Raw genomic sequence first — 19785 nt, forward strand, 5'->3', positions numbered from 1 at the left:
TAACATCCTAGGGGGACATCACTTCACAAGGGCAGGGATTGGTCTGTCTTGTTCATCTTTTTATCTCTGGCACCTAGAAGGGTTCGTGGCACACAGTAGCTGCTCAATATAATATTTGGGGAATGAAAAAAATGGGTCTCCATCTTAGACAAGGTAGTTGAAGTGTGGCAGAGTTAGTAACCTGTCCAGGTTGTACAGCTCTGGAAAGTGACAAGGCCAGAATTCACAATCCCATTCACCACCCTCAGACATCCTCTTGTTCCAGGTGCTCAGAGTCCCATCAGCCTCCCATGCAGGTCTCTTCCTGTCAGTGCTATATCCTCCAAAATTAACCCTTGCTGTGGACTGAGTGTTTGTGTCCCTCTAAAATTCATATGTTGAAGCCCTAACCCGAATGGGATGGTATTTGGAGGTGAAGCCTTTGGGAGGTGATGAGGTCTAGATGAGGTCATGAGGGTGGAGCCCCCATGAAGGGATTCATGTCTTTATAAGAAGATAGACACTAGAGCCCTCTCTCTCTACCATGTGAGGATACAGCAAGAAGGAGGCTGTTTGCAAGCCAGGAAGAGGGCTCTCACCAGGAACAAAATCTGCTGGCACCTTGACATTGGACTTCCCAGCCTCCAGAATGGTGAGAAATAAATGTTTCTTGTTTAAGCCACCCAATCTGTGGTATTTTTTTATAGCAGCCTGAGCCTCCATCTTAGACAAGGTAGTTGAAGTGTGGCAGAGTTAGTAACCTGTCCAGGTTGTACAGCTCTGGAAAGTGACAAGGCCAGAATTCACAATCCCATTCACCACCCTCAGACATCCTCTTGTTCCAGGTGCTCAGAGTCCCATCAGCCTCCCATGCAGGTCTCTTCCTGTCAGTGCTATATCCTCCAAAATTAACCCTTGCTGTGGACTGAGTGTTTGTGTCCCTCTAAAATTCATATGTTGAAGCCCTAACCCGAATGGGATGGTATTTGGAGGTGAAGCCTTTGGGAGGTGATGAGGTCTAGATGAGGTCATGAGGGTGGAGCCCCCATGAAGGGATTCATGTCTTTATAAGAAGATAGACACTAGAGCCCTCTCTCTCTACCATGTGAGGATACAGCAAGAAGGAGGCTGTTTGCAAGCCAGGAAGAGGGCTCTCACCAGGAACAAAATCTGCTGGCACCTTGACATTGGACTTCCCAGCCTCCAGAATGGTGAGAAATAAATGTTTGTTGTTTAAGCCACCCAATCTGTGGTATTTTTTTATAGCAGCCTGAGTTCACTTAGAATGCTTCAGGCTCACTCATCAAAACTTACCTATCCCAGGGCCGGCCCAGTGGCGCACTCGGTAGAGTGCGGCGGCGCTCCTGCCGAGGGTTCGGATCCCATATAGAGACCGGTCCGCTCACTGGTTGAGCGCGGTGTGGGCGCGACACCGAGGGTTGCGATCCCGTTACTGGTCACGAAAAAAGACAAAAAGGAAAAAAAAAAAACTTACCTATCCCATATCCCATTCATTTAGGGCTCTGCTTTCTGCCATTCAGCAACAGCTGCTGATATGATCAGCTTCCTGCCTCCCCTTTCTGTTCCTTCACCCTCCAACATGTGTGCAGTACCTCAGAGTTCACGAAAAGAGTTCACACACATGATTTCACATGATGCTCAAAACCAACTTGTAAAATAGCCAGCATGGTCATTATTATCCCCATCTCACAGAAAAATAAACAGTCTCAGCAAGATCAAGTGACTTATGGTGACCACACAGCAAGGACTAGCTGAACCCCTCACCCTGTGCCTCAGTATCTCCTTATGGATAACATAATGTGTCATTCATTCAAGAGCTGGTTGCGTGGAACTGGAGGCTGATGGAGAACCAGATGTTGACTTGAACAAATGACTCTCCTGTGGCTGCATTTTGCAGGTGAGTTCCGAGGTTTTGAATGACCTCAAATGAATCTGAGTTGGCAGGTGTCAGCTAAGCCTGGGCACAGGATCATCCTGAAAATCCTTAAAGAGCTGCCAAACAAGTGTACTTGTCTGACCACACACCTGATTGATCCTCAACCCCTGGCCATTCTAAGAAATGTCACCTGCATTTATGCCCTTCTGGCCATCCCCATCCCCTGTCCCCACATCTCCACACATACCTCAAAACCTCATCCTGTCTGCCTTGACTATTGCTGTGGTCTCCTAACTGGACCCCTGCTACAACTCTATCCTGTCCAAGCCACCTCCTACACTGGGACCAAAACAATTTATGTGATAACAAATCCAGTAACACCAACCTCCTGCTTAAAAGCCCATGTCTGAAGAGCTATAAGAGATGAATGTGGCAGACTTAAAAAAGGGAAAGAAAACAAAAATAGGAATACACTTTCTTAGGAAGATTTGAAAATTATTTTACTCTTTTTAAAAAATAATCTTTTTACTTTTAGGAAGTAAGCTCAGAGAAAGCAGGATTTTATCTATTTATGACACGAACTTGTTAAATACCTAATACTAAATAATATGCAAAAAAAATCCACACATGGTGTTAATTCCAAGGCCTTGGATCTTTTGTATGTTATGAAATTTAAAATAGAATCCATTTAAATTTATTTTTTTAAAGAACATACCAATTTTTGACGGCAAGGGAATATTCCAAAAGAAGGGAAAAATCAATAAAAATAAAGTTGATTATTGTGGAGTAATTTACAATAAAAAAAACCCAGAAGCAATTTAAGAATGNTATGAAATTTAAAATAGAATCCATTTAAATTTATTTTTTTAAAGAACATACCAATTTTTGACTGCAAGGGAATATTCCAAAAGAAGGGAAAAATCAATAAAAATAAAGTTGATTATTGTGGAGTAATTTACAATAAAAAAACCCAGAAGCAATTTAAGAATAAGTGGTTAAATAAATTACATTGTGTCAGTTTGATGGAGTATCACACAGTCACTAAAAATTATAATTATGCAGGCTGTGTAGCAACATAAAACGCTTATGATATGATGTTAAGCACGCAAAGCAGAATAGCAAATTGCATGTACACTTGATTACAACTCTAAAAATCGTGTTTACATGTGGGCAAGGACTAGCAGAAAGCAAGAAGAATGAAAACAGATGATTAGTTTGGCTGGTGGGATTGTGAGAGATTCTTCTTTTAAAATTTGTGTTGTGTTTATTATGTTGTTGTACAGTTTTAAAAGGATGCTGTTCGGTCCTTTCAGGGACAACTTGCAAGATCGTCAGTCCCAGGAAGGCACATAAACAGCAACAAGGACTGCAATTCCTGATTATCCCTCCCTACTGGGTCTCTCCTGGGTACCTGGCTCTGCTGGTGGGAATTCTGTGATCTACCCTGAGCACGGCTGTTTGCACAATTGCTCCCAAATAGAATGTTGCTACAGAAACCCAACCACAGAATGAATATTTATACGTAAGTGTAATCATATTCACAGCCATTTACCACAATTTCTTTTTTCATTTAAAAACAACTCAAGCACAGGCTGAGAAACCATTTACTTGGCATGTTGTAGAGGGAATTGTTTATTGGGATAGAATTTTGAACTAGATGATCTCAAAGAGTTACTGAATCTGAGTGTAACTCATGATCTGTATGACCTTCACACACACTCCATTGAGGCTCTCAGTTATTTATAGCTCTTTTATTGCTTCAGGCTGGTGCAACATATTGTCTAAGGAACACCATGCTGAGATGGTCAGGTCAGGCTCTGGAGTCAGGTAGCCGTGGGGTCAAATCCCAGTTCTTCCACTGATAAGCTTTGTGATTGTGGATGAGTTACTTTTCATCTCTCTGCACCTCATTTTAGTCATCTGTAAAGGTGAGACATCAAAACCTGTCCCTGAATGTTGTTGAGGGCATGGATATGAGCTAACATGTCCTGTTGCAGTGGCAGGCATGTAGTAGGTGCTAAATTAAATGGAGACATGCAATAGTGACAGACTGAAGCAATCTGGTGGGCTTTAACACATGGAAGCACAGGAAAAGTGAGTTTTGAGTAGGGATTTAAAAGAGCATATCAAGTGCATGAGAAACAGAAAACTGTTGATAACATATGCTGCTACATAAAGGAAAAGCTGGGAGTTACTGCCAATTTACAGATGGTGAAAATACTGTTTCTCCTGGGAGCAGCTGTAGCAAAAACAAATATGAGCAATCAAGAGGCCCCTAACTTTTTATTTAATTGCAAAAAAATCAAATGCATAATCTGAGAATCACTATGGGCACCTGCTCTACCTTTTCTCTCTAAGTCATGATCTCATCTGCAGAGACTAGATCAGCCTTTCATGCTGCCTTTCAAAGAGATGCCTCCCTAATAAGCTGACTTCTCAGATTGATGCCAGCTCCATATATCATGTGAACTATTTTCTGTTTTAAATCCCTGGCAGTTCTCTTGGGACCAAGATACCCATTGACATTAAGATTCAGTATTAATTCAAAGACTATCTTCATAGTTACATAAGAATTTCATAAACTAAAAAAAGCTTTGGACTTTCATAACCCAATATTAATTCCCCATCCCCCCACCATCCACTGCCTTCACTTTGTGAAGCAAAGTAAAAATGTTGAAAGGAAAAAGCGGTACTTATTATTTTGTACAAAACATAAAAAGCAATAAGGCTTCTTGATTTCTCAAAAGTATACCCTGAACACACAAGAAACTTCTAAGATTTCAGGAATGTGAAAACTAAGCTAATGAGCATGTTGCATGAAAAGATTAAATACAGTATATGGTATTTTCAGAGTCAACAGAAAACCCACTGGGCATTTATGGCATCTGAAGATTGGTTTTATGAAACCTACTCAGCCAAGTTTTGCGCTGAAGCCAGATCCATGCAAAGAGGCGCTATTCACAGCACTTGGGAAATTGTGTGGAAACACCTTAGAGATTTTCTGACAACCTTGTCTTTCAACTTAAATGAATGAAGCACTATTGTTTGGTCATGAGGAACTTTAATAAAAAAGGTTGTCACCAAAGCTGTTTTCTCACTGGGTGCAAGTATGTGGAAATGACACTCTTTAAATTTTGCTTGGAAAATGAAAAAATACCAGACACCAAAATCAATGCCAAAATAAAGTTAACTTTGAATTAAAAAAGAAAAGCAACAGAATGCTAAGTTAAGACTAATAACCTTTAGGCTTTGTTAGTAAGTACAATCTTGTCTCCCCTGTTGGACCCTGATTTAGGTCCCTCTGAGGAGAATATTTAGGGTATACAGGATAACCGGGCACTTGGTAGAAGGCCACCTGAGTCTCGCATTGTCTTATACCACCTTACTTGCATGTGTTCAATTGACCTGAATGTAAGGGCTTTTCGATGGCACTCCGAGACATATCCAGGTCTTCTAAAACCATGTCCTTTCTTGATAAGATATAAAATTTCAAATATTGTGCTGTGTTTGGACATGTTAAGAATTCTACAGTTTCTAAGGCATCTTCTGTTTGTGAATAAGTTTAAACTGACTGTTAGGTAGACTATTGCTCCAATACCTACTGAGCTGAAAGAATCAACATAGAGCCCAAGAATGCTAAGTCTTTCAAAATATCTGGTCCAGCAAATGCCAGTCAAGGAGGGAGAATATTTATTTCTCCATCTTTCCTCTTCAAGGGCAGGTGGTGTAGCAGGAAGTGCAATGGATTCGTGGTCAGTAGACCTGGGTTTGAATGCTAGCGGAAAGAGGGTGAGATTTGGACTCTGGGGTGTGGATATTATATGAACCAATCTTAGCAACTGTAAAACCTTAAAAAGAAAAACCTTCTCACCTCTCAGGGCCTCAGTTTACTTCTGAGAAATTGGCCTACTAGTAGCATGGTTCTCATTGAACTTTTGGGAGGGTTCCATGGAGTATGATGTATTCAAAACTGCTTTGTACTTTTTACAAGAAAGTACTATCCTATTCTATCCATTGTTCTTACTAGTTGTGTGAACTTGGGCAAATCTCTTAGCTTTCCCTAGCCTTAGTTTCCTCCTCTGTAGAATGGGAAGAGTAACGGCAGGCTTATCCACTTCACAAAGGCATCTTCAAGCTCCAAATGAAATGATGTAAAAAAAACTGAGTAAATTGCAAAAATACTTATTTTAGCAACTTTTTTGAATTAATTTGAAACTAACCAAGTGGAATGCCTTGAGTATTACCCACTTTGGGATAATATAACGATTTCTATGCATTGTTGAATGCTGCCAGTGCTAACTTTGATCTACAGGTGATTTCTAAGATTTTAATAACCCCTTACACAGTCAAAGGCATAATTATAATTTGGTGGCTTAAGAAAATGATGTTACCACAGAGTTGTTTTCAGTTACTTCACAGGACAACTGCCTCTTGAAAGTTGGCCCGTCACTGTACCAACCTTTTCTCCCTTTGGCGGTTGACATCTCTATTTTCTAATCTCCCTGCTGTCTGCTTCAGCAGTGTGTGTCTGACATGTGTTGGCCTGGAGCTAAACCTGGTGCTTCCATTGCTCCTTCCCTCCTTTGTGAATCTGGAAGAGATGGTCTCTGCTGGAAGCTGGGCATCAGTCATACACAGTCTTTGTGGAGTGGAAGGGGAGCCTCAAACACACTGTGGAAACAGATGCATTAAAACACCTAGACAGACAGAGGAAACTTAAATTGTATAAATGTGCACCCTTGAAGAAAAGCCTCTTCTTGCTGTGCAGCAACATGGTAGCCTTTGTGGCATTTTACGAGCTCTTCAGTGCCAGTGTACCATCGTGTTCACATAAGAGCCAACATGCCTTGAAAATTTCTGTCATTGCCTTTATTAGGAGAGGGTTGGCTCAGGCCAGCTGAATGTATACCCTTTCTTTAGAGAGAAGCCTGAAGACAGACACTATTGGCATTATCCTCACAATTTCAAATAAAACATTCCTTAGCAAAAGATGGTCCTGTTCCTATCCCAAGATCTATTGATACTGTCTCCCAGCTGGTCTTTGCATTTCACAGGGGAAGCAAACTCTCCTGCATCTCTGCAAAATCCTTCCTTAGCAGGCTCTTAACTAATCAAATAGGCACAAAAAGACAATTTTTCTTTTCCAGAAGGTTTTGACTTCTAAAAAGTGATTGGGAGGTCAAAAGGCCAGATGAGCTGGTACAACAAACCCAAAGACTGATCTATTTTTCACATTTCTGTGTGCAAAGCTCCCAAATAAGAAATAGAAAATGGTCAATTTAGTTTAAAATTGAGAATACGAAGTGGCACAAAGGACTAAGTCTTTCTGGAAAGTAAAATAACAAAAAAAGCAAGTGACAAAACTTGCTAGCAGCTACCCAAGAGGTAAGAGCAAGGAACGGCTCTTGTAAAGATCTCTGTGTGTGCGCCTGTGTGTCATACACATACGCAGTTTGTATGAACAGACAAGACGCAGAGTAGCATAATGGCTGGGAGCACAGGCAGTCTGGGGTTAAATCATCGCCCTCCAACTTACTTAACTTCTTTGAGTCTTAGTTGTTTCATCTACGTGGGAAAAATAATAGTACCCACTTGATAGGATTGTTGTGAAGATTGAATGAGATATAAGGTACATAAAACCCAGCACGTACCTGGCGTAGAGCAAGCCCTCGGTAAGTGGTAGTTATTTTATCATCCCCATGTATTTCTTGTGAATGTAAGTACTGTAAAGATAAAATGAACAGTTACCCAGTAGTTTTGAATTTTGAGATTGGGTTTTCTAAAGGGAATCGCATGTCCTCTTAGTTTTAAGATTTTTTCTTGTACTTTTTTTGTGTCAATTTCTTTCCCTATTCTTTCACTTTTTGGAATATTTTTTTTGAATAGCCATTTATCTTTTTTAAATTTTCCATTAAAAAATTCTAATTTCTGTGAGCTTTTTACAACTTTACCTTCTACTTTTATTCTGCTATCATTCTTTACTCTCAGATGGTTCTTAAAAATAGCATTTCATTTTAGTTTCATTGGTGTAATAGCTTCTCATATCCGTGAGGATGTTAATTACAGTTTTTAAGAACGTTTTCTTCTACTGCCTGCATCGTCTTTATTTCTTGCAGCCTTCTTTGCCCTGGGTATTGGTTTTGGTCTCTTTTTTCCTGAAATAGTTTTCCTGACATGTTGATCCTTGGCTGTCATTCATATCTAAGTGTGAGCCCTGAAAAGCTAAACAGAAGCTCCTTGTACATGGGTATAACCATGAAGTGATATGGTCAATGGGTGGGGATCTGGCTTTTTGCTGGGGACACCCAAATGTATTTATCTGTGGGTATTTCTCTTGGGCCAAGTTTTATAACCCCTTAAATAGTACAGGCATAATTATAATTTGGTAGCTTAAGAAAATAATGTTCTCATGTCTCCTGTTGGTTTTCTCCAAGAGGAGTCCTCTGTATAATCTTGTCTTGAGGGTTTAAATTTAGTCCCAGCACTCGGGGAGCAAGGAGGGAAGAGGAAGAAGGGAGGTTCATCTCCATCCAGCCTGCGGTATTGTCTTTAATTTTCCTGTTCTTAGAGCCATCTCATCTTGCCCTCAACTGTGCCCATGTCCCAGATTCCAGCACATGGCTTATTGATCCTCCCCAGAGAGTGAACCTCATCTTCTGTCTGTTGGAGGAAGGGCTGTTGCCTGGCTACATGGGTAGGACATTCATTGGGTTACACACTGCTTCTTACATAGGCTGGTGACCAATCCTCCCGTTTCCAGCGCTACCTTGCACGTGTGCCTCAGGAGTACCTAGCTTTATCAATTCTGAGCCCTTCTGGAGTCCTATGGGGTCCTTTCTTAGGCTTGCCTCTGGTTGCCTTCCCCTGCAGGCACTGGGATTAGGTTTTCTTTGTTGACTTTTCCATGCAGTTTCTGTGTTACAAAATGTTGACTTTTCTCATCTGCTGTTAGCTCTTCTCCTGTTCTTTTTGCTTTTGTATATTTTTAGCTCCTTAATTCTTTTGCCGTAATTTTATCTGTTTTTAGGAGGAAGTGACGATAAACACCTGTGTTTATTTAATCAGCAGTCCACCCATGGAATTTTAATAATATATAGGCACCCAGACCCCATTCCTAAAGATTCTCACTCAGGGGTCTGGGGTGGGATCTAGGCATGCCTACATTGTAAGGGCTCCCCAGTAGGCTGATGGGGTGAGCCGACTTTGTGGCTCAGTGAGCTCCAATGGTGTGTGACCTTGAACACTTTTCTTGTGCAGAGTTGACTGTTTTCCTTGCTGGAAGCACAGCAGTGAGAAACAGGTGTGAAAAGCATTTATTGGGTGCTTTCTATGTCCCTGGAGCTGTGTTAAAAGATTCTTTCAATTGCAGATGATTGAATCAAACAGCCTTGGCTGTGAATTTTTGGCTGATGTAAATAAACGGTGGAAAAGGCACCATATGGACTTTCTTGGTCTCCCACCAATTCTTTTGTCTCTGTGTTGGCTTCATTCTTCATAAGGCTAGAACCATTTCCACAGTCAGATTTGGTCCTACATCTTTAGAGATTCAAGTCTAGAGAGTAGGGGTCTCTCTCTCCAACCCCACTATTTGTGTTCTCACGCAGGTTTGAACAATGCTGGGAAAGACCTCTGAGTTGCCTGGCGTGGGCCATTCTTTACCTCCTGACCAATCGTGGTGAGTGGAGCAGGATATTGTAAGATGACAGCACCTTCAGACCCTACAGTGAAGCAGGGGGAGGGATGGTTCTCCTAAGGGAGACTCTACAGAGAGGAGGAGGAATGGGTTGTTTTCAGAAGAAAGGAGGAGTACTGGGTTAAGAAAAACATAAATCCATTATAGTCCACACCCTTGGCTATTCAGTACCTGGGTGTGAGTGTACACGCACGCACGCACGCACACTCTCCTTCAGAGGCATTTCCAGAAATGTGTCATCCAATTTAATGCAACTAACTATCCCATGGAAAAACTACACAATACTCATTTCCTCAGCATTTTTAAATGTTCCAAAGTCATGTTCAACTACTCCACAACGTTCCCCACCTTCGGTGATGTCTGTTTCTTTTCATCAGTTCCAGAAGTATGATCCTGCAACTTATAGGCAATATGATAACATTTAGTTGTTTTCAACTTGCCAAATTCCCTGAAGCTTTAGTCTCAGTGGGCTGAGTCCCCGGACATGGCAGGTAATCATTTAACAAACAGCTTAACTGATTCTTGCCAAAGACTGCTGTCAGAATGAAGGGACCCTGACTGCCTTCCTCTTGCTATTCTGGTATCTGTTGCTGGACAACAAACCATCCCAAACAGTGGTTAAAACAATTACAATCATTTATTTGGCTCACAGTTCTGGGGATTGATTGGCCTCTTTATCCCACGAGGGGTGCCTGGGCCAGAAAGACTCCAACAGCTGGGGCTCCTCGGGCAACTCTGTCCACGTGCTCTGTCCATATGGCAGCCTCAGGAACTGGAATTTCTTATGTGGCAATGGGAGGCTCCCAGAGTGAGTGTCCCAAGAGAAACTGGCAGAAGCAACATGGCTTTTTCTTTCCTAACCTTACAAATCATACCGTGTCATTTCTACCACATTCTGTTCATCTGGGCAGTCACCGAGGCCTGCCCAATATCAAGAGGAGGGAACAGGGATTCTACCTCTTGATGAAAGGAATGTCAAAGAATTTGCAGACTTGTGTTAAAACCACCACACCAGCCTTTACTCAGCCAGTTCCACATTTTAGGCTGTCATTTTATATGCCCCACTTTTGGCTTATACAGGATTCTTTTGGTTGCATGTGACATAACCACAATTCAAATTAGCATAGAGCCAAACCACAGAAGGGCAGAGTGACCTGAAACTGGGGACTTCAACATCTGTACTCTCAGTTCCTTTTGAAGAGCCCAGTCACTTGTGTAGGACAACACCTGTCCCTGGACCAGCAATGGTAGTCATGGGATATGTAGTATGCTTGGCATAACTTGGAATGGGTGACCATCTCTTGATCAGTCACTGTCACCAAGGTCATGTAAAAAGGTAGCAGCTCCTATTTGGATGCCGTGGTGAAAGAGTGGGAGGAAGGGTAGTTCCCTGAAAGAAGAAGGATGCTTTTCCAGAAGAGGTAGGGGTGATGGGCTGGCTGCACAAGAAAAATTCTATTCAGCTTTTATATATATCAACTCATTTAACTTCAGCAACAACCTACCATGAGGTAGGTACTACTGTTACCCACTTTTAACAAATGAAACAAACAAACCTAAAAAACAACCAGAGGCTTAGGGATATTCAATGTCATGTCCAAGATCCCACAGCCAAGTGTGGCAGAACGAGTTCTTAAGCCCAATTCTATCTGAGTGCAAAGTCTGTGCTCTTAATACTCTTATGCTTAATACCCCCCGGGAAGGTCTCTAACCTCTGACTCCCACATCTTGCTTTCTCTCCTGCCTACCCAATTCTGCTTGTGCCTGCTCTTCCCTGATTCCATGTGAGCTACTGCCATGGCCACCACCCCTCCAAGGGTCGGGGGAGGGGGTGGCCTGGTCTCTGTTGGTTACCTTGGTCCAGATGTCTGCATCCTTTCTGCCCTCAGCTAAAGTGAGATTGGACTTTTCCCAAAGGAATCTTACTGGGAAATTCTTTAGAAAAACAAATCCAAACCAAACCACACAGATACACAAGAGGGAGGAAATGAACGTGATCACAGAATGCTGATTCCATATCTTAGTCTCGCTAAAGGTTTTCCACCAACTAGTTTGGCTCCTCCTGCTCCAGGTCCCCCAACATCTGTTTCTTTCACCAGCACTACCTGGCATGGTTTCCCAGAGGCACTCTCACCAGCTCATTCTTGAGACTGGACCTACCTTTGGGTAGGTTTAGTTTAGTTGGTCACAAAGGCCTCTGCTCTCAAGTGGCCACATGATCTCCAGGGGGGTCACTATCACCCCTTGATAGTGGACTCTCTCACCTGAAGGAGACTGGAAGGCTCCATAGCTTCCATGGTCTAGGATCTTGTAGGATCACCATGGAAGCTCCTGAATTTCTTCCATTCAGCTCATCTGCAGGGCCAAGATCATTGACATGGCCATAACCTAGCAGAGATCAGGGCCTTTCACTTACACACACACACATGCACACATGCACACCTCTCCCCCTCCCTTTCCTGGAGGCTCCAAGGGCTCCTCCTGGGCTGTGGTGTGGCAGAAATCTGATTGCTCTCATTTTTCAATCTCAAAATGCTTCACACGTACAGTAATGACAATCCACGTGTAGTCAGAGGAGAGGGGAACAGCAAGATATTTCCCTCTCTAGACCTTTGTGGACCCCAATATTATGCAAGAAACTCCTGTTTATGCAAGAAAGAAGCGGAAGGACCTGAGGCAGGTGTTGTTTCCAAGCTTAGGGCTCAAGGGCTGGGGACGAGACATTGTTTTTAAACAGCTGAAAGCAGGTTGAAGTAAAATTACAACAATCTGACAGCATAATTTTAGTAAGTTTTGTTTTTTTTCTGGTGCTGAGATTCATCCAATCATGGCTTGAAGCAACAGAGGGACGCCAGGGAGGAAAGAAGTGTTGAGACAAGCAGTCACCGTGGCGGGCGCCCGCCACGGTATCTAGTTGTGAGAGTTTGCACTGCTGGTATTCCCAAATGCTCTACCCACTTAAATTAAAAAATGTTTATGCATTATATTCAGTTCTTCTGTCAGCTCTAGAGAGAATGAGCATTATGGCCTTCCAAGTTGGTGGGGGAGGAGCAGGGTTGGATTCTGTCTCTGCAGGGCCCTCCTCGCCCAGGCCTCTGGCCAGGCCCCTGCTCCCCGTCTCCTGGAGCTGGGCACATGCTCCCCACCTCTCAATTTATGCATTATATTCAGTTCTTCTGTCAGCTCTAGAGAGAACGAGCATTATGGCCTTCCAAGTTGGTGGGGGAGGAGCAGGGTTGGATTCTGTCTCTGCAGGGCCCTCCTCGCCCGGGCCTCTGGCCAGGCCCCTGCTCCCCGTCTCCTGGAGCTGGGCACATGCTCCCCACCTCTCAGGCTGCAGCTGAAAGCCACAGAGAGCTCAGCTATTTCTGGATGCTTCAGAAGATGTGCAGCAATGTGATGCTGGTGCCGGGAAAGGGATGGCTGCTGCTGGGGCCTTTATAGAGGACTTGGATATTCTAGAAATCCTGTAACTCATTCAATTATTGAATCATTCCTTCACTCATTTGCTGTGCGATGCTACATGCCAGACTCTGTGCTGGGAGCTGGGGATGACGGTGAGAAATGCGAAGCCGCACTTCTGTTCTCTAAAGATTATTCTCCATCCTTACCCTGAGCCCCAGACCTGTCCCTGTGGGCAGCTCTGAAGCAGGTTTGCCTCCGAGAGCAACACAGCCCTCCGACCCTAGGACAATTCACGAACGCAGGATAATTCAGGTACCTGCTGAAGTGTTCTACTTGGGGAGATGTTGGGGGTATAGGAGCCTGATGTTGTTCCGGGCATTGTGCTGAGTAGGTGGCTGGTCCTGGTGCCACCCGGCCCTGTGATTTTCCCCTGCTGCACCATCCTAGGGGCATGGAGTCTCCGGGTTGCCGACAGTCTGCTTTAAATGAGGATAAAAACCAACGTACTCTTTAGCATCAATGACAGATGGTCTGCAAATCTTGACTACCTTAAGTAACACCGAATAAGAATGACACACATGCTTGTGAAGGATTTCATACTTAGAGTTGTCAAATCATGTCAGTTTTCTACCTCTGCAGTCTCTCTCCCGTCCATCAGCTTCCTCCTTCCCATCTCCACCATCCTCGTTCAATCCTTCATTATCTCCTGCCTAAGATCATTGTGTCTGCTTTCTTACTAGTTTCTCTGCCCCCATTCTCTCTGCCTTTGAAGTCATCCCACACAATGCTGCCGTATTAATCTTTTAAAAGTATAGCTCAGATTGCGTCATTCGCTGACTCAGAAATTTTGTGACTTCTTCCCATTGTCTATGAAATTAAGAGAATACCCTTTTGGCCTAGCACAAGGTGGGCGTCCTCCACCACGTGGCCACGCCTTCCCTCCGTTATTTTCTCCCGCAGCTCCCATCCCGTGCGTGGCACTTCAGCTGGGTGGTGTATCTCTGCTGCAGGCTGCGCTGCACATTGTTGCTTCTCTGCTTTTGCTTCTGCTGATTCTCTGGCTCGCAGGCTCCTTCCCCGGATCTTTGCCTGCTGGGACCCAGCTAAAACATCTCTTCCTTCACAAAGCCTTTCCTGCCCCCACAACAGGCTATCACTGCTCCCAGCCTGAGCCACCACAGCAAGTATTTTGTCCTTCTTTCATGACAGTTGTCATAATTAGTGGCGCATGTTCTCTCTGGTTGGCAAGCTCATGAGACATGACTTATATGAGGCACTCAGAAAATGTCTGATGACTCCAGTGAATGAGCAGCTCATCCGTCTGTGCATTCCTGGCACATAGTACATCAGAGGGGCCTTATTGTTTTGTGGAAGAACAGAAGTGAAACCCCTTAGATATCCTACCAGCATGAGGATAAAGCAGTAGAAGTTCATACATTGCATGCATGTTCATTGATTATTATTTTTTTTTAAAGTTTATTTGTTTATTAACATTATTATTTTTTATTTTTATTTTTTTCCTTTTTGTCCTTTTTCGTGACCAGTAACGGGATCGCAACCCTTGGTGTCGCGCCCGCACCACGCTCAACTAGTGAGCGGACCAGTCTCTATATGGGATCCGAACCCTCGGTGGGAGCACCGCCACGCTCCCAAGCACTGCACTCTACTGAGTGCACCACCGGGCCAGCCCGTTAACATTATTTTTTTACATTCTGTAATGTTGTGGAGCAGTTGATGGGGAGAGAGGGGAAAGGGGAAGGAAACAGGGTGGGAGAAGGAGGAAGGAGGAGGGGCAAGGTTGAGGCCAATGTCACCCCCCTCATTCCAGCAGGGGAGACCAGGGACTTCCAGCAGTGTCTTGGTCATTGCTGGGCTGGTTGCAGATGTCAGGGGGGCATGGATGAGGCCCTCAGTTCCCCACTGCCCTGGCTTGGGAGATCCCAGGGTGCTTCCTTTGGTGGCTTGGTGGCTGTCACTGGGCTGGTTACTGGTGTTGGGGGGCATGGCTGAGGCACCCAACCCTCCCTGCTCCCTGGCTTGGTAGCCCAGGGAAATTCCAGTCCTTCTAGGTCCCTTAAGGGACTAGACCCAACAGCTCTGTGTGTTGCACAGACCTTCTTTGCATCTCATCTTGTTTCTCTCTGGGAGTTAACTTTAAGGTAAGGGTGGGGGTATGAGTAGTGAGAAGGATGAAGGAATATGGGATGGACTCATCTGGGTCATATATGATCAAATAGGTGACTAAGTGAATGACCAATCTCAGTCCTTATTGCCTTTGGCCAAAACTGTGAGATTTATGAGGGGACAACTCTAGAGTCCCTAATTGTGTCCTCTGGCTCCTGCAGAGGAAGCAGACCCACAGGGGCAACCTGCATTTTTCTTTTGCAGATGAACAAGAGAGTGGGAGTGCTATGGTCTGGATGTTTGTGTCCCCCCTCAGTTTATATGTTGAAATCCTTACCCCCAGGGTGATGTTATTCAGAGATGAGGCCTTTTGGGGGGTGATTAGATAATGAGGGAGAAGCCTTCATGAATGTGCTAGCTCGTCCCTTCCACCCTGTGAGGACACAGTGAGAAGGCACCATCTATGAACCAGGAAATGGGCCCTCACCAGACGCCGAATCTGCTGGTGGTGTCTTGATCTTGGACTTCCAAGCCTCCAGAACCACGAATAACAAATTTGTGTGGTTTATAAGCTACCAGTTCATAGTTATAAGCAGACCAAATGGACTAAGAGGAGGAGGGTCACAAGGAGCAAGTAGCAGAGAGCTCAGGGCTGGAGCTGGAGATGGCTGGCCATGCCGGTGAAAGCAGAGAGTGGGTGGGTGAATGACCCACCTAAAGAAAAGGTTATAGTGCTAGACTATTTCTGGCTCTAGCCATGGCACATTGCAAGTTGAGCCTTTTAATGAACAGGGGTTCATAAAAATGTCCTGGTTGCTTGAACAATGAAATTACTTGAAAGGACTTACAGAATAACTGAAAGAACTGAAGAAGCAGGTAATGAGAGATACATGAATCTGTGAATCTATGATGCATGGTAAGAAACATTTGCCTACCAGAGGTAACCTGAATATTTAATGTTGTGAATCTGTAAATATTTAAGTACTTTCAAGTGTTTAGCTACTAAAATTGCCTATCTAAAAAAAAATGAGATTTTCTGAATAAAGGGCCATTTTTCTCAAGGCACAATGTAGTCTGAGCAATTCATTTCAAAAATCATTTTTGACAACTTACCATTGATTACAAATACAGCCCAGTGCATGCTATCTCAGTGAATCCCTTCTGATACAGTGATTGGAGAGAGGGTAATAAAATCCCTGATCTGGCTGTCTCTCATCACACACAGGATGTCAGAAAACCTTTCCTGGTTTCTTGACACTTACAGAGCATATCCTTTTCTTGCTGTCCCTACAGGGGTCTTGCAAGGCTCTCCTCTGAGCAAGACTATGCTCCAATATAAAGACAGTGCATGGGGAGCAGCAATCTTCAAACTGGGAAACCCAAGTCCAGGGACTTTACCAAGGCTTTCCAAAGGACATGTAGGTACAGATGTGTCTCCTCAGGCACATTAATGCATGAAAATGGAGGACATGGAACTTAATTCCCCCCAGTTCATCAAATTCTCCTCTGCATCTGAGTATATTCCTTTCTCTCTCAACACTTTCTCTACCTTCAAATTTAAGGGATGTTAGCCCCCCTCCCAAGCAAAAAGAAAGGGCATAGGTAAGCCTCCACCTGTTTCTATTAATTCTATCACCGTTGCCTAAAACTTTCCTACCTACATTTCTGTTCCCATCACAGCCTCCTTGATTTCCAAACTACCCTTGTCCACCTTAAGCACTTCCTGCTTTACTACTTGATAAATAGTTATATGTCATGGACTTCAGCTCTGTCTGCTGTTGCCTAAAACTTTCCTACCTACATTTCTGTTCCCATCACAGCCTCCTTGATTTCCAAACTACCCTTGTCCACCTTTAGCACTTCCTGCTTTACTACTTGATAAATAGTTATATGTCATGGACTTCAGCTCTGTCTGCTACCGTAGAGAGGCCCAGGGAAATAATGCCCTTTGAAGACATGGAAGAAAGATGTATGCACATGCGTTCAAGTGTGTCAGCATTTACAACAGCATCAGCAGTATTAGTACTAACAGCTAACAGCTACTGTGTCCCAGCTGGGTGCCAGGTCCTTCGCATATCTCATCTTGATTCCTCATGACAACCTGTAAGGTAGACAGTCATTTCCATTTCACATATGAGCCCAGCATGTTGAAGCCTCTGCTTGTCCTATTACTGAGAGGCGTTCACTCATGGTCATTGAAAGGGCAGGGGCTGAAGACGGCCTACACAGAATAATAATAACCACACGACCTGTCAGGCCTGGAGCTCTTGGGCGTACCAGGCCCTCTTCTGAAGGCTTTATAGGTATGACCTCATTCCATCCTCATGACAACCCTGCAGAGTGTGGTGTTATCCTTGTCCCCACTTACCTGTCGAGGCATAGAGGAGGTAGATTGCTTGCCTAAGGTTACGCTGGTAGCAAGTATTGGAGCTGGAGTCAGGCCCCAGCCATCTGATTCCAGTTGGGTAGCCAAGGGCCAGTCCTGTGGGGATGGTGGCTGAGGATTAGGTAGAGGGAACAGTCCCCCCTCCTCATAAGTTGTCCTCAAGTAGAAACTACATCATAAGGGCTGCAGACACAGCCACTGTCCTCAGCATGATCATAGCTCAGGCACTTGCACGGTGAGGGCTGAGTCTGAAGACAGAACATGAGGATGGGAAGCGAGTTGCAATGAGGAGTTGTGGCGGCCCGGTCTTTCCAAACACAAGCAGCCTCCAAGCTACATTTTTGGCCTCACCTGCCACCATCCTAAATTGCAGGTCACAGCAATCAGCTTGCTGCTTCCTCTTACAGTTTGTGTTCTTTCTCTGAAAATCCTGTTCTGCCTTTTCCTCCTGATCCTCAAGGCCCAGCTTAAAATCCACTTCCTCTAATCTGACAGTGTTTGTTAGATGTCACATGTTTGTATCTTTTCACTGAACAATTCTATGGTTAGGATCGTAAACTGGAAAAAAATGCAAATATCTAAGTTCAAGGGTGTTCACTGCAGCTTTGCTTGAAATGAAGAGAAGTGTAAACAACCTAAACGTCCATTCATAGTGGAGAGTGGAATAAATTACGATGCCGCCTCACAATGGAATACTATGAGGTCATTTGAAAAAATGAGATTGATATAGTACAGAAAGATGTTCAAGGTATATGGCTAATTGAAAAAATCAGGTTGTAAAACAATATGGGCTATATGAACAAATTTTTTTTTGAAAAAAAGAAATAAAAGCAGAGGCATAGAAAAAGTCTAAAATACACTAAACTTTTGATAACATAAACTGTCTTTGGAGAGTAGGGCTATGGGGGACTTTTTCTTTTTTTTCTTTTTAAAATTTATTTATTTATTTAATTTTTGGCAGCTGGCTGGTGTGGGGATCTGAACCCTTGACCCTGGTGTTATCAGCACCTGTTCTAATTAAGTGTGCTAACAGGCCAGCCTTTTCTCTTTTTTAAAAAATACTTGTGTAATATTTGATTTTTTTTTCCTTTTTGTCTTTTTTTGTGTCCGGCAACGGATCGCAACCCTCAGTGTCGCACCCGTACCGGACCGGGACCGGCAACGGGATCGCAACCCTTGGTGTCGTGCCCGCACCTCGCTCAGCCAGTGAGCGGGAACCGGTCTGTATGTGGGATCTGAACCCTCGGCGGGAGTGCCGCCGCGCTTCCAGCTCTGGCAGGAACCAGCCTCACCTAGCACATGTGGGGAGGGTGAGGGCTGAGAAACAGAATGGTAATTCAGCTCTGAACAGGCATCATAAGCTATTTTTAAGTAACTTAAAACAGAGTACATTAGAACGTTAGATCCTGAGGGATCTTAGAGATTGTCTAGTTCCCAAACTTCGGCAGGGTATTTTTAGGTGTTGAGAAATAAGGGAGGAGGCATTCTATGGTCATGTTGGTTTGGGAGGTGCTGCTGTAGCTGATGCTGCTAGTGCGCTGTGTTTTCCCTTTGGCCTTACCTCTTCTGCATGAGACTGACTTCCAGCAGCCCAAGTCTGAATCTCTTTGCTAATATTTGATTTTTTTAATTTTTATTTATTTATTTTTTTACAAAAGATGACAACTCTACTTCCTTATGGCATCTTCCCCCTCAAAACATTGCTTGTACATTTTTAAGTCTTTGTTTCAACCTTGGCTGTTTAGTATATTAGTTTTCCCTCCTAAACTGTAAACTCCTTGAACCCAGAGTTTGAGTGATTCATTTTGCATGGGTTGAACGATATTATTATTATTTTTTGTCTTTTCCTTAATTAACAAAGTATTGTTATTGTAGACAATTTTGAAAATACAAAAAAGAAAATTAAAATTATCTGTAATTCCATCACTCTGAGATTAACAATTGAGAATCCTCTACCCACCATTTAAAAAAAAAATAGATTACATCCAAGCTTTTATAAATTACTGATAATATTCAAACTTTCATAATTGTAGGTATGTCATGAAAATTGTAGAATATAAGTACGGTTCTTTATTTTTATTTATTTATTAGTAAATAAATAAATATTTATTTATTATTTATGGGGGTGGGGCTGGTCCGTGATTGCTGGCCTGGTTATTGGTGGTCAGGGTGGGGCTGTGGCCCATGGTCCCTGTCTCAGGACCTCAGGTGTAGCTGGCTAGCTCCCTTGCTGGCCCAGTTGCGTTGGCTGAACCACATTAAATTGCCAATTTCTTTTTTTTTTTTTTTTTCCTTTTTGTC

Source organism: Galeopterus variegatus, unplaced genomic scaffold (assembly GCF_000696425.1).
Source record: "Galeopterus variegatus unplaced genomic scaffold, G_variegatus-3.0.2 Scaffold3108, whole genome shotgun sequence".
NCBI classification, from domain to species: domain Eukaryota; kingdom Metazoa; phylum Chordata; class Mammalia; order Dermoptera; family Cynocephalidae; genus Galeopterus; species Galeopterus variegatus.